This window comes from Bacillus rossius, chromosome 14 (assembly GCF_032445375.1).
Source record: "Bacillus rossius redtenbacheri isolate Brsri chromosome 14, Brsri_v3, whole genome shotgun sequence".
NCBI classification, from domain to species: Eukaryota; Metazoa; Arthropoda; class Insecta; order Phasmatodea; family Bacillidae; genus Bacillus; species Bacillus rossius.
Genome location: NC_086341.1, coordinates 25503983 through 25520481, shown reverse-complemented (window position 1 = coordinate 25520481; position 16499 = coordinate 25503983).

Genomic DNA, 16499 nt, shown 5'->3' with positions numbered 1-16499 from the left:
ACCTGTGAGATTCCTCTTAAATTCAGTTTTTAATTATTCTTTCATAAAAATCTCTAACTGGAAGAAACAGATAATAAATCCAACTGGCTACTATTTTATCAAATGGTAACACTTCTGTAGTAGCAAATATAATTTTAACATGCATTACACATATGTATGTATAATAACGAAACAAAAACATGTCTTCAAATTATTCTTTCGTGCAATTGTTTCTCAGACTCATAAAAATTAACTATGTCCTTCGCCTAAACTTCATAACACAATAGGTAATACGGTCCCCAAAAATTAGAAAAAAAGTTTAAGACCATCACAAGTTATTCAGAAAAATTTTCAATAAGAGCATTTTTGAGAAAATCTGTATGAAATTTTTATTAAAACATTATTTAATAATTGTTTTTTTTTAAAACAAGTGAGCATTAGATGATTGTCAGTAGTTATACATACATAATGTAATTTTATTGTCATAACATTCCATAAGATAGGGTGTTTGTTATATTCAGATGATAAGCTTTTATCTTTTAGCTTTGAAATGAATTAATTTCATTAGTCACTGATCCCAATTAATATAAAATTTTTTTCTGCAAAGGATAAGTAGGCCTATAGTGTTTTTTACCACACCGGCACGGCTATATATGTATGTGTATATATATGCGTTAGTAAGAAACTAATAAAACATTTAAAATTAGAGAATAAAACATTACATTAATTAGACGTATTGTTACGAACGCAGACAGGAACGCGACGCGCACCGGGTTCGGAGCTGGCTGGCGGCCCTGCACGGCCACTGACGTCACGCGCCGTCCATTGAAGTAATGCACGCCACGCGTGCCTGGCCGGATTACGAGGGTGCTCGATACCTCCTCCCCCCTCCTCACCCCGCGCATTGTCGTCCCTCGTGCGCTGAGCGGCCTCGGGAATTCCGCGGGCCAGCCGCGCGGAGTGGCGTGAAGGAGCGACGCCTTTCTGGACTTTTCGGGCGTCGGTGTTGGCCCGGGATGACGCGACTCATCACAGCCGCTCTCGTCGGTTCGATAAGGGCGCCTCAAGTTCTTAAGCAGTGACGCCGAACTCCGCGACGAGTCCTTCGACGCATGGGCGTCGCAAGGATTTTTTTTTTTTTGGGGGGGGGGGGGGGGGACTGCAATTTATTTAGTTGTTGGGGAATATCCATCCCCTGGTAAAAAAAAAGCGGGGGGTTTGAAGGTGCAAAAAGGTGGTTTTTAGGCATATTTATTTCCTAAATATTCTAATTATAGTTGGTTGAAATATATAATTTATTTTTATAAAATATATTTTTTAGAGAATACATTTGTAAAAACATAGTGCTCACATTACCACGATTGGACTAAATGCACCATGCGTAACACATGGGTTATATCACAGAAATCATATTAATAATATAACTACGAAACTAAATATAGGGTACGAAAATGAAGACTTTTGTTATTGGGTGGGACGTGTCCCCCCCGTCCCCCCCGGTTGCGACGCCCATGCTTCGACGAGTTCAGCGACAGTTCCGAGCGAGTTCCGCGAGTGAAGGGAAGTGCGACTTCGGTGAGAGGAGGGTGAGAGACCCCCCAGAGAGTGGCGCGACAAGGAGTTCGACTGGACACTTAGAGGTGCGAGACTGTGTATGTGGACAGGCGCGAGGTAAGGGGCGAAACACCGTTCAGCCTAAATGCAGCGAGGAGAGCGAACTGCAGAACTTGGCAGACATTGAGTGACTATAATGTCACTATAAACATTTTTAAGTGCCAGTGTTTTGTGATCGGACATTTTTAAGTACAATTATTTATCATTAATGTAGATATTAGTAATTAATAAAACTGTAATAAAAACTTAATTGGGCTATACCTTACGAACCCAGTTCACACACTATTAGTTCTTACAGTAATAAAAAACCTTAGTCCTTGTCTTATAAGGAAAAATAGATATTTAAATAATTGCATTGAAGAGAGACGTAAGCTAATAAAGCTGATAGAAAATATTGTTTAAATTTCGCTGAAGAGCCACTTGGTAAAGGTGAACCAGAGCGTAATGGCAAAATTGGCTGTAACGTACGCAATTATTTAGGTTTAACAGCTCCCAGCTGAAATCACCTAGCAAGTATATTTTGTTTTTATTACGTACCAGCACAGATGCTTGAAGAGGATAAAAACAAAATAAGGATTTGCATTCTTTTAGTAAAATAAAGATGTAAAAATATAGGGGCCACATTCTTGAATAATAAAAAATAGATAGGTATAAAATAAACTTTTACAAGCGCAGATATATAAATATATATTTTTTACGTCCCACTAAAACAGCGTTAACGACTTTCGCGGTGAGCTTGATGCGCAAAAGTTGAAATGCGTTGGCGGGCGAGCTAATGGCCGGTTGTTGTCTCGTCGTCCCGAGAGATCAACGCAGTTCGCACCTGTCGCGCCGGTAACGGCACCGAAATTACGAAATAAAACGACGGTAACTCCCGTGAACAATGCCTGGGAGATGTCTCTCTATTACTCTCTCCGAACACGGGACGCCATCTCTAGGATCTTGAAAGCAATTACTTGGTCTATTAGCGGCGTCAGTAATAAGCACCCTTTGGAGAACTTTCATAAACCGCTCCCTTTAAGTGCTTGCGAGGAGCCCCGCGCGACCTTGTACCGGGAACGATGACCACAAGGTCGACTTTCACTCGTTCACTGAGCGCATCTTCGCCTTTTACGACTCACGAGGCTCGGAGCTTTTTTTATTCCAATCTCAACGCAATAACTTTAGAAATTTATCCGTGGAAATGGGTCTTCTAGCGCCTCTATTTATTGCAATAGTGTGAAATTGTTTCGTCGTATCAGATTTTTATTTATTAATTTTTCTAACCGACTGATTTCATGTGGCCACTTAACCACAACTTACAAAATACGATACATATTGTGACTGCGTAGCTCAAATTTATATTCACAGTACATAATAATTTGGAGCAAAGTGTATATTTAAAAGCTTTTGAAAATTAAAGGTCCATAGCTCAAAAATTAAAACCACTTTTTAAATTTTGGTTTTTTCGTTTCAAACAGTAAATAATACGCTTATCAACTGTTGCAGGCTTGAAGTTGAGTTATGGGACACACACACACACACACACACACACACACATATATATATATGTATGTATATATATATAGGTATATATAATTATGTATATATAACCCAACATGAAGGTTGCAGGTACCAAGGCGTAAGTACGATAACATTTTCTATGCATGACAGTTATAAGTAAACTTTAAGCTTCATTTAGCTCACAATATTAGTCATTGGGAACCTTTGTCAACATTTCATCGTTCTTACTAGTTACTTAATCATCTACATCATCTTTTGACACACATGTGAATATCTCGTGCATTCATCGGCTTGTTGAGAAATGTATCAGTAGTTCACTAAAAATCCCCTTGGCAGATAACCTGAAACACAGATACTATCATTACTTCTGGTAGACGACCTTCATATTAATTTTCTAGTAGTTTTTCCAAACTGCTTACCCGTTCCACTCACAATCACAGTAGCCTAGGTTGTGCATCTTTAAAGATTTTCCTTGACGGAGGAACGAAGAATTAAACATGAAGTTGTTCTAATTTTGCTCGTTACCTGATTCACTGCATGATGGAGGAGCAAAGAGGTAAACACGAAGGTGCTCAAATTTTGTTCGCTACTTCTTTTCTTGACGGGATGGTGGAACAATATCAAGGCGTGTACATGAATATAGTCATATTTTAAACAATATTTTAAGGCGATTCAACATTGCAATGGAAATAATGGGAGAGAGACATCGTTCTTACTTTCGCAATAGTTATATCACAGTACTATCGTCATGCGTACCACTTGATAGTTACCATTTTATCCTGTTAAACTACCCTCGTGACATCAAACAGTAGGCTACTTATTTTTTGAGAGTTACTACTGCTTGTCTTCATGTAAATTATTTTTTTCCTCAGAGAATTCAGTGAATTAAAAAAAAATTATGTCCACGTTAACGCAATGTAAATCCTAAAAGAAAACAAATCCACCTAGCAGTAATTACTTGAAAATTGTGGCGAAGCGAATTACTTTTCAGGTTGGGCCCCGGGAAATGAGCGAAGCAGTATTTGAACTGATGCGCTGGGCCTAAGGTAAAACGGAACGACTCCAGTGCAGCACGATATGCATCGTGTGCGGCCGAACGGAATGTGGCCGAGATGATACCCCGAGCGCCTTTGTTCGGAGAGTGGAGCGGTAATGGGCCTTGGGAATGTTCAAACACTTGTGTTGAGAGTCAACAGTCGCGTATGGCGTAATAAACCTAACGGGAGATGCAACTTTGGGCGCGTTGAAACAAGAACCAGTGTTCGAATGAAGGAAAAAAATAAACATACAAAAATCTACATCTATTTCATATGCTGAAGAGACATGGCTTTTTTATTTTAACCATCATTATTCTTAATGTAAATAAGTAGTGTAACATTTGACACTATAAACAACAATTTTGAAAACAACAGAAAATAAGTATAATTTAGCTTTATCAAGTATCAGGTTATAGCAGTTTCAAAAGTATTCCAATAAAATTCCACTGCTTGCAGTATTTTAAACGTTTTTGTGATCACAATATACCCGCTATACAATTTCAATTTCAGAAAAAAAAAAAAAAGATTTTTTCAACAAACTCTGGAAGCTTGTTTCAAATTTTTAAATTAAAAAAATCTGTTGGTGAACATGTGGCCGAGTACATAAATCTTTTTCCAGGTTTCCATCATACAAGAAGCATAACTGTAATCATTTCTGTAGTCCAAGCGAAACAATTTCATACGTCTGTGTCTGTGGCATTTTTCTATATATAACATATTTTCTAACATATTTTTTTTTCATTTTAAACTATTTACTTAACTTTATTTATTGATTATGACTTAAAGAAATCATCGTATTCTGACAGGTGTCTGTTTGACGTGGCCCAAAAAAAAAATATAAATATATAGGTATTATTTTAAAAAATTAATTTTCATTCATACTATAGATAAAATTTTCTGGAGCTCAATTTTTAAAACAATGATCATATTATAAATAATTGATTAGTTATCAAATAACTTATTAATTTTGAATTTTGAGAGATTTTTTAAATGAGTAATTTCTATTGGACATTTTTAACTAAATCATGGCCACGTTAAATCTACTGTAGGGTCTTAAACTTTTTGAAGCACCTTTTCACGCGACTATGCATTTAAAACGACGCTAGTCAGGAACATAACTTCCCGTCAGTCCCACCACCGGAACTTTCGTCGACGAACTTGAAAACAACTACAAAATAGTGTTGGCAGTAATACTGGGTTCGGATTCTTTCCCGGATGTTCAAAAAATATTTTGGCAATTGATTTCCAAAGGATTTGATAACTTCACCAAAAAATATTTTACCGCAAAACCTCACTCCAAATAAATTTACGTTTGCGATTGTAAAAAACAAACCAAATCAGCAGAGTGATCGGTAAAGACAAAGACATTAAAAAAACTCACACCATGGATTTACTAATTACTATATATATTAATAGATTCCACAAAAATATGCACTCCAGTAGTTCGCCAAATGTACCATGAGCTGGTCGTCAACTTAGACAAACAAAAATTTATACGCTGTTGCAAAAAAAAATTCACTTAAGTTTCATTTATCACAGTAACGCATAAATTCAAAAATCCATTAATAAATCTGTGTAGCACAAACCAAAAGTGCTTATGTATGTATATATGTATATATATATATATATATATATATATATATAAATATATATATATATATAAATGAAACCCGTTTTCCTTGGTCACGGCATCACGCGTGAACGGCTGGACCGATTTCACTAATATTTTTTTGTTGTGTTTGCTATGGTCAGGAGAAGGTTCTTATGAAAGAAAAAATTAAGAAAATTGTGCGGAAAATTAGAAAATTTAAGAATAATGAATTCCTATTTCCCTTGGTCACGCCATCACGCGTAAATGACTGAACCGATTTCACTAATTCTTTTTTTGTTGTGTTTGTTATTGTCACGAGAAGGTTCTTATGAAAGAAAAAATTTAACGGAAAATTAGAAAATTTAAGAATACTGAACCACCATATATAAAATTATTTCCAAACTAACCCAACACTTTGTACAATATAAATATTTTTAAAGTAACCTTATGACGTTTGACATAGAATTGACAGAATGTTTGCTGCAAATATCAATAAATAAATCGCAAGGGCAGTCGCTAAGTGTATGTGGCATCAACCTAGAAAATCCATGTTTTTCACATGGCCAATTATATGTCGCCTGTTCCCGTGTCGGAAAACCATCAACATTATTTATTTACGCGCCAGAACATAAAACTAAAAATATAGTTTATCAAAAAGCATTAGAGTAGAGAGAAGCAGTGAGGGGTACAGAGACTATTAGTTGATTTATAGAGCGCGCGTGGTATTGAGCTCATTGTTTACTTAAAAATGCCAAGTTGTTCAATAGCAATTTGTAAAAAAATTAGTGGAATTATTGAATCCTATGGAATAAACACTATTTTGACGATATATATTGTTTTTTATTTAATTAAATTAGTAAGGTCCTTTTCAGTTATAGTGATACCAGGGAATTATGGATTCATTTTTATATGGAGGATATTATAGATTCCAGTTCAAATTGAATTGGTACTCATACCTAAGATAGGTCAGCTATACAAAATAAAGTAGTGCATCATTGCTACGCTAAGGCGGTACGAAGTTCGCCGGGTCAGCTAGTGTATGTATATATATATATATATATATATATATATATATATATATATGTATATATATATGTGTGTATATATATATATATAGCCCCAGTGGCTATAATTCTAAAATTACTGATAACCGACGACATATTTTAGTTTTACAAGAAACATAAATAAATTTTTCGAAATAAGTTGCAAAATAATAATTTAATTTAATTTTAAAATAGTTGGAATAGGAATTACTGATTTTTAAAGTTCGATGCTTTGTCGGAAGTAAAATAAAACAATTCATTGGAAGTATACTACTTCCAAAAATTTATCAATATATTTTCCAGAAACAGGAATGGGCAAATAAACTATTTGTCATACATACCACTTATTGGTTTGTGAAAATATATCTCTGCTAACGTCCGTCAGCAGGCTACCAGCTTTCGTCTGATTACGTGAGCAGATGTCAGCTCCGAAACATCGCAAATGTTTAGTCATAGCATTCCAACTGCTTTCGTCCGTGCTGTCGTACTGTTTTCCAAAGTTGTTGTTTGTATCTATTGTTCCTGTTGAAACTGTCTCTCGTCGTTGTCAGCTGACTGTGTTCATCTGTACTGTAAATATTTTTTCTAACTTAATTCCTTCTATGGAATTTTCCCTGCTGTATAAGCACTTAACACTTGACATAAACTAATTAGGGCTTGTTGTCCTTTGGTATATTATGTATTCTTTTTGTTGTCTATTATTGAGGTTTTTCGTGACAACTGTGTAGTGTAAACCAGCAAGGGCCAACGTACAAAATAATTATTTTTAATAATATTTATTTTTTGTGAACAGCCGTTTCGACAGCCACATATATCCAACCACAGTTCGACACGAAAAACGTTCTACTCATAATTATGAACAAAAGTTTCCTATTTATATTTAAGTAAATCCACTTGTTACTTCTTCCAAGTAAAAACCCAGTCTCGTTACACTTAGCGCAGTTCTTACAGGCACACTAGCGCGGTGCCAGATTCTTGAGCGTGAATTCCGTGGCTATCTTGAGTATTAAAGTCGATTTATTGAAAAGGCAGAGGCAAGCACTATTCATACCGGCGCCACAGATAACAAATGAAGTCAACGAGCCAACCACGCTGTACTCCAATTATAAAATTCCCACGAAAACAACAATGCCAAAAATTGAAATTAAAAAAAGAAGAAGCAGATCTCAAGACGGTACTAAAATATGTTTTATCCCAAACTTCAAAATTCATTTAAACGCAAGTAACTTCTAGACTCTTTGCCGAATGATCTCTGAAACCAGTCTATTCAAAATGAAGCACGGAAAAGGTTCGCCCGGTAAGTCTAAATACTTACTTTTACTCTAAAAATAAATAAAAAGTATTAAAATGATCAATTTATTTGTCGTAGCCATATTTTAGGGCAATAAATTTTTCTAACCGATGGTTGTAACACGAGGTAGGTTGTAACAGACGACATAGTTCGTTCAGGTCTCAACAGAGCGCAGCTGTCTCTACATCAAGTGACGTGCCTGTTCATGAGTCAGTTTATACGTGAATATCAACGCCCTACGCCGGAGAATACGTTCGCCACATCAAATTATTTGATTTTTTTAAAGGTAAGTGAATTACATCCTTCATCAAACTTACGTTCCCGTCTCTTGTGTAATGCAGCAATGATGATGTTTAAAATACGTTGTCGGATAACGTAATTGTGCTTTACAAATACCTGGCTCTATCTTCCGAATGTTTTGAAAAGTTCTGTTCACACAGGGTTTTTTCGGTAATGGTGTCGTGTGGGGCAGGTGGTAACAATGAATTATCTTTGTTACAACCTGCCCCGGCCCCTCTGGTGTAACAATGCAACACACATGATGTTCTTTCGTTGTTTAAAGTTAACTTTAATACATTTTAGTGAATATATTTTTTCAAACTGCATATTGGAAATAAATGTGTGGGAATAAATCAGTTATATTCTATGTTTAAAATGTTTGCATGATTTTTTTTTCTATTTGTAGATGAGAAATCCCAAGAGGAAAACTGATCGCGGCAAGGCCACGATTGAAACACACAGGCTGCCCAAGCTAATGTGCCTTTGTTGCCTAATCCAGAGATGAACATTTCAGTTGACGGGTATTCTAGGCCAAATCCAATAGCCACTTCACCTAGGTCTACTTCAGTTTTTGTGTCTTCTTTGCCGTCAACACCAGTAAAGCAGTCTACATAATCTGGTTCTGAAGTGATAACATCAAAACGTAAATTTTCTCCTGAAATAGTGCTACCATTTCCTAAATCGGGAACAAGGAAGTGCTGTGTTAACAGATACTCCTGAGAAGCAAGCTATCGAAAATTAATACAAGAAAAGAAAAATTTTCATGAACGAACACATAGAAAAGAAGAAGAAAGTTACTGCAAGAGCACACTTGAAAAAAAGAATAACGAAGGATATTCAAATAACTTCATCTAAAGAGGAAGATTATGACGAAGCTTGTTTGTGTTTAGTCTGCATAGAACCAATTTCAAAAAGCAAACCTGGGGAGGAGTGGGTACAATGTTTGGACTGCAGCAATGGGCTCATTTTCAATGTGCGAAGAAGTCCAAGCGGTATATATGTCTCAACTCCATGTCAGATGGAATATCCGAGTAAGAAGTGCCTAGTTAAATTTTTGCAGAAGCATTATTATTTAATTTTTTCTTTGTTTTCATTGTAATATTTTATTTAGCTATATTTGTATTTTCTTTGTTACATACATTTTTATATTTAAATACATCTAATGTACAAACAAATCTGAAAAAAAAAGGCAATAAATTCAGATTGACTTCATTATCGAAATAGAATAAAACACAAAATACACTTGCAGAGAACCACCAAATATATTGCGTAAGTGTTTCTGAAATGGAGTTAAACTTTAAAATTGCCTTTATTATTTCAAAAAAATAATTGAAAACTCCAAGCAAATGTAAGAACACGTCTTCTAGATATAATGGAAGATTATAATGCCGTGTCCGAATTCGCCTGAAGAATATACTTGTAGATACTTTGGAAGTGACTTCGCAAGGCTGTCAGAAATGGACGTGAAGTATGCTATACAATACGCAAGTAAATGAATCTGTGTAATTCTCGCGTACTTCCAGTTGAAAATACGTCTTCATTTGAAAAAAATTTGGTCATATTTTATATATCATTTAAATATTATAAGAGGTCGTAAAATAAATATCATTTATTTTGTATTTTACTGGTATCAATAAGAGTTTATAATGAGTTTATAATTGAACCTTGTGTATTATTTATATATATATGCATCAGACAGAGAAAGTGTTTTTCTGACGAATTATGTAAATATTAAAATTCTGTTTTATAGGGTAGCACCAAATTTTGAAATGTTTTTGTTAAATACGGATTTTTTTAAATGTATTTTAAGCAAATATTTCCTTGATGTGTGTTTTGAACATTATCCTTTTGTTTAGATACTATCCATGTTACTTTTCATCTAGTCTAGCCTTTATTGATTAAAATTCATTGTCTTAATGTGCTGTTACAACCAACCCCAAGTACTGTTACAATCAACCCCGCCGTGGGGATGGTTGTAACATTCTGCCTCCACATAGTTTTCACAAATTTTTGAAAGTTGTATCACTTAAGATACTTTTTATCTGCTATCAATCGTAAATAACATTACCGGCTTTCTATTTCCATGACATGTTTGACTAAAACTCAAAAAACTTTGTAGTTATTTGTCATCTAAGTTGAAATGTTACAACCATCCCCGGTCTCCCCATGTAAGGAATACTTAAGTGAGAGACATGGCGATTTTAGCACTTTAAATTCACTATCGCAAAAGCTTATATCACAATGCTTTCGTCGTGCGTATCACGTGACAGTTAATATTCTCCTGTGCCATTATACTCGTAACAACAGTACAAGAAAGTTTATAATATCTACTCTCGTGATAGTTGCTTGTAATTGTTATCAATATCAGCTTATATGTATTTGTGAAAGTTGTATCATTTTGAAATCTTGCTTAAATTAGTCTCCTTATATTAAGCATAACTTTACAAGTTAACACAGATAATTTTTTTAAGCGTTAACAATTAAAGATACCCGATTAAAACATTTTGCTTCGTACTAAGATCTTCAGAGAAAAATCTCCCTTCCCCAAAGTAAAGCATGTGTGATTTTATTTTGATTTTCTATCGATAGTAGGGTTAATCATAATCGCGTGACAAAAGATTAAAACAGGTTAATTTGGAAATTTGTAGTTACAGTATCTACATAATAATTTCGTGCACGGTAGGGTTTTTAAACGTTTCGGAAGGAAAATACCGATAACTCAAACTACGGCACTATACATGTTTTAAAATTCAGAACTGCTATTAATAGGATTATGAACTGTTCTCAGCTGAACGTTGAGTTCTGGAACAAAAGGCATATAAGCGTTACCGAAACCTTTTGTACTGTTTCGATGTAGACAACAGCTTGTGGTATGTTCTTTCGTTGACAACCCAGTCGAGAAACCTTCGTCCCGAAGCCTTAGGGCTTGGAAGAGTGGGAGGGAAGGGTTGAAATCCACCCACGCAAGGGAGGAGGTGGGAGTCTATAGCTACAGCTGAGTGGCACCACCAGGTATGCGCGCGCGCGCGCGTGTGTGTGTGCCTCACGCCCAAAGTGGCGTGTGAGGTCGCTCTCTGTGTGGGCCGGGGAGGCTCGAACGGGCGCTTGGCCCGCTCTTGCCCGCCGCGCGACCGGCTCCCAGGACTGGTACCCTCGCGGCACGCCAGTTAATGACCGGTGCGGCCCAGAAATGAGAGCTAATTTGGGGCCGCGGTGTTTTCACGGAGGTCCGCCCCGAGACACCTGGAGAGTTCCCTCCCCTCCCCTCGCACTTCGGGCACATCTCCCCACCCCACGGGTGTCCCTCCTCTGTCCCTCTTCGACCACCTTCTCCCCTCCCGGCAATGAAGTCATCACGATGCGCGCGCAACCCTGTAATCCAGGCCGGCCGCCACTTACACAAGGCGGTGCGGCGCGCCACCCTCTGGGTGTCCTGTTCCCTCCGACCAATCCCCTCCCCGACACCCTCCCGGGGTCCCTTTCCCCTCCCACCCACCTCCTCCTCCTGGCGACCGAGTGTTTGTCATTCTTCCGGCCCCTCGCCCCTGCTGCGAAACACTTGGCTCGCGTTATCACCCGGCCATTTATGCTCTGTGTTGTCCCAGTACCTCCATCAGGTAACCGTTCCCTGAATACCATTCAAGTATTAACTGCACACGTTAGTAAGCATAACTTAAAAAAATAAATTCAAATTATTGATAATTCGTTCGTCTTTAACGGTTCCTAAAAAAACTATGTTTTAATGGAACATCAATTTAAATATAAAATTATGCGCCATTTTTATAGAAAAAAAACTCAGTATTATCTCGGAAAACGTATTTCATGCATGCGAAAATAATCTTAGCCATATGTAGTACCAAGTTACAATATTTTCTTGTAGTAACACAAACTATTTGTTTCGGTAATTGGTAAACACAGTTATAGTTTGTAAAAGTACAGAATTATTCTTTTCTGTTCACACACACACACACACACACACAGCTACGGAGCTATTTTTTTTCTCTTGAAGGAAGGTTTTTGCTCATCTAGTTGAACGTAGATAAATTAAAATGTTGGTTTGGTTAGGCTTATGACATTTAACGAATTGTGTACATTCGAGAAAAAAAAAACTAATAATTCTCTTTTACAAAATGTTTTACTTTCCTGCCACAAACGAGCAGTGAACTTGAACTTCTGAAATTTCCAGTCACTTATAAGGGGTCGGAGAAAAGATGGCTCCCAAATACCCTCACCACACACAACGCCTAGCCAACCACGGGTGGACTAAGAATAATGTATTATCGTTAAATACACGCCCAAAAAAAATTCCGCTTTCGTGCAAATTCTGAATTTTTCTTTTGGGAAACATACCAACAACCAATATTCTGCTAGTAAATTCACGTTTTTTTTAATGATTAAAATGTAACGAAACGGTCACTGTGGTCTACATCAAAATATCTTATTTAAATATTTACTGATATTTTACTGATCAATAAAATTATGCTGTCTTCTATAGTTATGCTTGAGAAAGAATACACATCTATGAACTTACATAGTCTATGCATATCTATTTTGTTCTTGTTATCATCCAATTGTTCATAACCCTCTAGGAGGTAATGAATTTTTTTTTTCAATGAACGAGGAAAAAGGATAGATCTGAAGCCTAGCATTGAGCTAATGAGAATGCAGATTTTTCATTACTATGTTAATTAAAAATGGCTTAACTTAATTTATTTCTTCCGTTTCTAAACTCCATGAATGCTACATATATTCACAGAGTTTGAAGAATTGTTATTGGCGTTATTCTAGAAATGTACGCAGTAAGTCTTTGTAACACGAAGTATTATACTCTATAATGACAGCTGTACTAGTGATATCAAGAGTATATAAAACGAAAATAACAGTATTTTATGGAATATTTGCCTTGCTGTAGTGATTTCAGAACTGTAATTTATGTAATCATTAATTGTTCCGCTATTGTAATATTATTTCAAATCAAGATGACGAAAAGAAAGCTTTAAATAATAATACTCTCCACCACAGTGGTCCTGAAACTAAATATACACAGCTCCCTGAGTCTAACTATTCGTTCCATATAAATTAATTTATATTATTATCCTAAGGAATTTTTATAGTGTAAAATAAATAATGAGACTATAAATATATATAACCGTGAGGTATTCTGAACTTACTGGTATTGCAAACATAAACAGAATTGTGGTTCACCTAATGTGCTCACCACATCTCCTGAGTTTATCCATGCAAGACTAGTACAATTTAGATTGATGAAAAGTAATGTGTCAGAAAGAATAAACGTTTTGGCATTTGTATTGAGAGGTGCCTACACTAAATACCTGATTATTAATCAGCTAAATCTGACACAGAAAAAAATAGTAATTTTATCCAATACTGTCCACTGTAATTTAGGGATCTGCGGGTACCCGATAATTTCAACTTCAATTCTATTCCTCAACTATTTGAACCCAGAACCGAAACTAAAATTTGGAATAAAATAATTCGGGCAAATTTTTCAAAAATAAAAAAAATCTAACAAAGAAATTGACGGTTACCGTTTAACTGATTGCTAGACATAAGTTTATTCGTCAATTATCATTAATGCAACTCGTAAAATTGCCACGCACTTTCCCTCAAGAAAATTTCATAACGTTATAAAATATAGGTTAGGCCGAACATTAAATTTTTTTCAAAGATCGTGTATGATATAATTTACACGTTCAGAACCACTTACTGTTTAGGCTTGCTTGTTTATGAAATAGTTTAACAATCTGCTCAAACATTTTTATTTCTGCCTACTTACGGCACATACAGTATTACTCATGACCATTTCTCACGTTGCACTGGAAAAAAGTATTGTTGGTTTATTTGTTTTGAAAAATAAATGAATTTTACAACCATCAACGCACAATTTTCTGTTAACAGTTAAAATATTTCCTTGTTTAACCATACATTAGAAAGATCGCCATTCTGTGACTGTGACAGTTTTCTGTTAACAGAATAACCAACATTAAAACATTCACGACATGATAATATTTTAGCGGTACCGGACGTGTAAACCAGTTGACATGCCATCATTTATCATAGATCGCGCGTGCCGACACAAAGGAATCTAATCACTGACACTGAATCGTAACATTCTGTCAGTATCGAAGTACTGTTTACTGTTTATGCTTTTGCCTTTTACAAAACTTAATTAAAGCTGATCATCGTTGTGTGGTTTAACTTCGTGAAGTTAATAAATTAATCATATTTACGTATTTTTTTCCGTTTTTAGGGGAACAGATCTTGTTAAAAAAAACTAAGAAATATATGTTACTTATTGGTTTTAATTTAAATAAACCTACTGGCTAGGCCATGCTGCATAAGTCATATGTGCTAATGTAGGTTAATTAATAAATTATACTTCTGTGCGCAGCGCGCATCGCACTATCTCGGTGACTCCAGTGAGGCAGCTGACTTTACCGTTGGTAACATTTTACAACTTTAAACAGTGGTGAAGTGATTAAATAAGTAATGGATGAAAATTGTGGCAAGTTTAAGGGCCGCAGTCATTTTTGGAAATTTTATGACAAAATTTCAGAAAGCCATTCCAAATGTAAAACTTGTGGAAGTAAACTCAAACAGGTGCATGGTAGCACTTCTAGCATGGCGAAGAACTTAACATTACACAAGAGTGTATATGCAGAGTACTTACAACTACAGAAATAATAAACTCATGCACCTTCCACATCAAGTAACTAAGTACAACTCACTCTGTCAGATTCGTTTAGTAGCCAAGAAAAGTATGGTAGAGACCATCCCAAGCTATTGCCATAACCAATGCCATTGGCAAAATGATTGCTTTGAATCTACAGCCATACAGTATGGTTCAAGATAAAGGCTTCAAAGACTTTATGGCGCTAGTTGAACCCAAGTACTCCCTACCAGACCGAACAACAATTTCTTGGCGTGTAGTGCCAGAGCTGTACAATGGTCTGGTGGAAAAAATGCACATGAAAATCAATAATGACTTCAAAGAAGGCGTCAATTCAGTGGCATTTACAACAGATATGTGGACGTCACGCAGTAATGACAGCTATTTATCATTAACATGGCATTATGTGGACACAGATTTCGTTCCTGTTCATCACATGCTGGGGAATGTTCTTTTCACTGGAGAACATAGTGGGGAACCAATTGCTAATACTCTGCTTAGACTAAATGCAAAGTGGGAAATTCCAAACACTATACCTATTTATATAGTTTCAGATTCTGCTAGAAACATGAAATCTGCAGCTGCTAAAACCAGTTGGCATTCATTTAGCTGTTTAGGGCACACTTTGCAGCTAGCAATAAATTATGCCAAAAAAGGAAACTCCTGGGATTGAGGCGCTGTGCAAAAAAAGTCGTGCTATAGTGGGGCACTACAAACGTAGCTCCCAAGCTCGTCAGCGTCTTCATGAATTACAAAAGCAGATGGGAAAACCAGAACATGAATTTATCCAGGATGTAGACACCCGATGGAACAGTGAGTTTGCTATGTTGAAACGACTTGTTGAACAAAAAGAGCCTATTGCTGCAGAATTAGCTTCTTCTGATGGTGTTGACAATTTAACTGCCAATGAATGGAAACTCGCAGAAGAGGCAGTCAGAATTGTAGAGCCAATAACTACAGCAACTAAAGAATTTAGTAGACAAGACTACCCCACAATTTCTCTAGTTATACCAGTTATTGATGGGATAAAAAAACTTGTTAGTTACACTTGTGTGCAAGGCAGAACCAGGCGAACGAATAATTTTCGGACGAAATTTGTTGAAGGCTGTATTCTCAATATTTCCTGATTACAAATCAAAAGATGAATATGTTGCTGCAATGCTTGTTGATCCTAGATTTAAATCAGTACTTTTGAAGGATCATGAGAAAAAGAAAGGTGTAAGTATTTAAAAAACATTAATTTCCAAAGACTGTGCTGATAGCAGCCATTCTAAAGCACAAAGAGTTGAAAGCCAAGCTGAAACCTCAGGGTCTAATTTAAGTGTTTGGAGTTGCTTTGAAGAACAGTCTGCAAAGTTGGATGCATCATGTTCAAATACTCGGAAAGATATGGTGGAAAAAGACATCATTTTGTACTTCAATGAACCCATTCAGAAACGTACTACTAATCCATATCAGTGGTGGCAAGAAA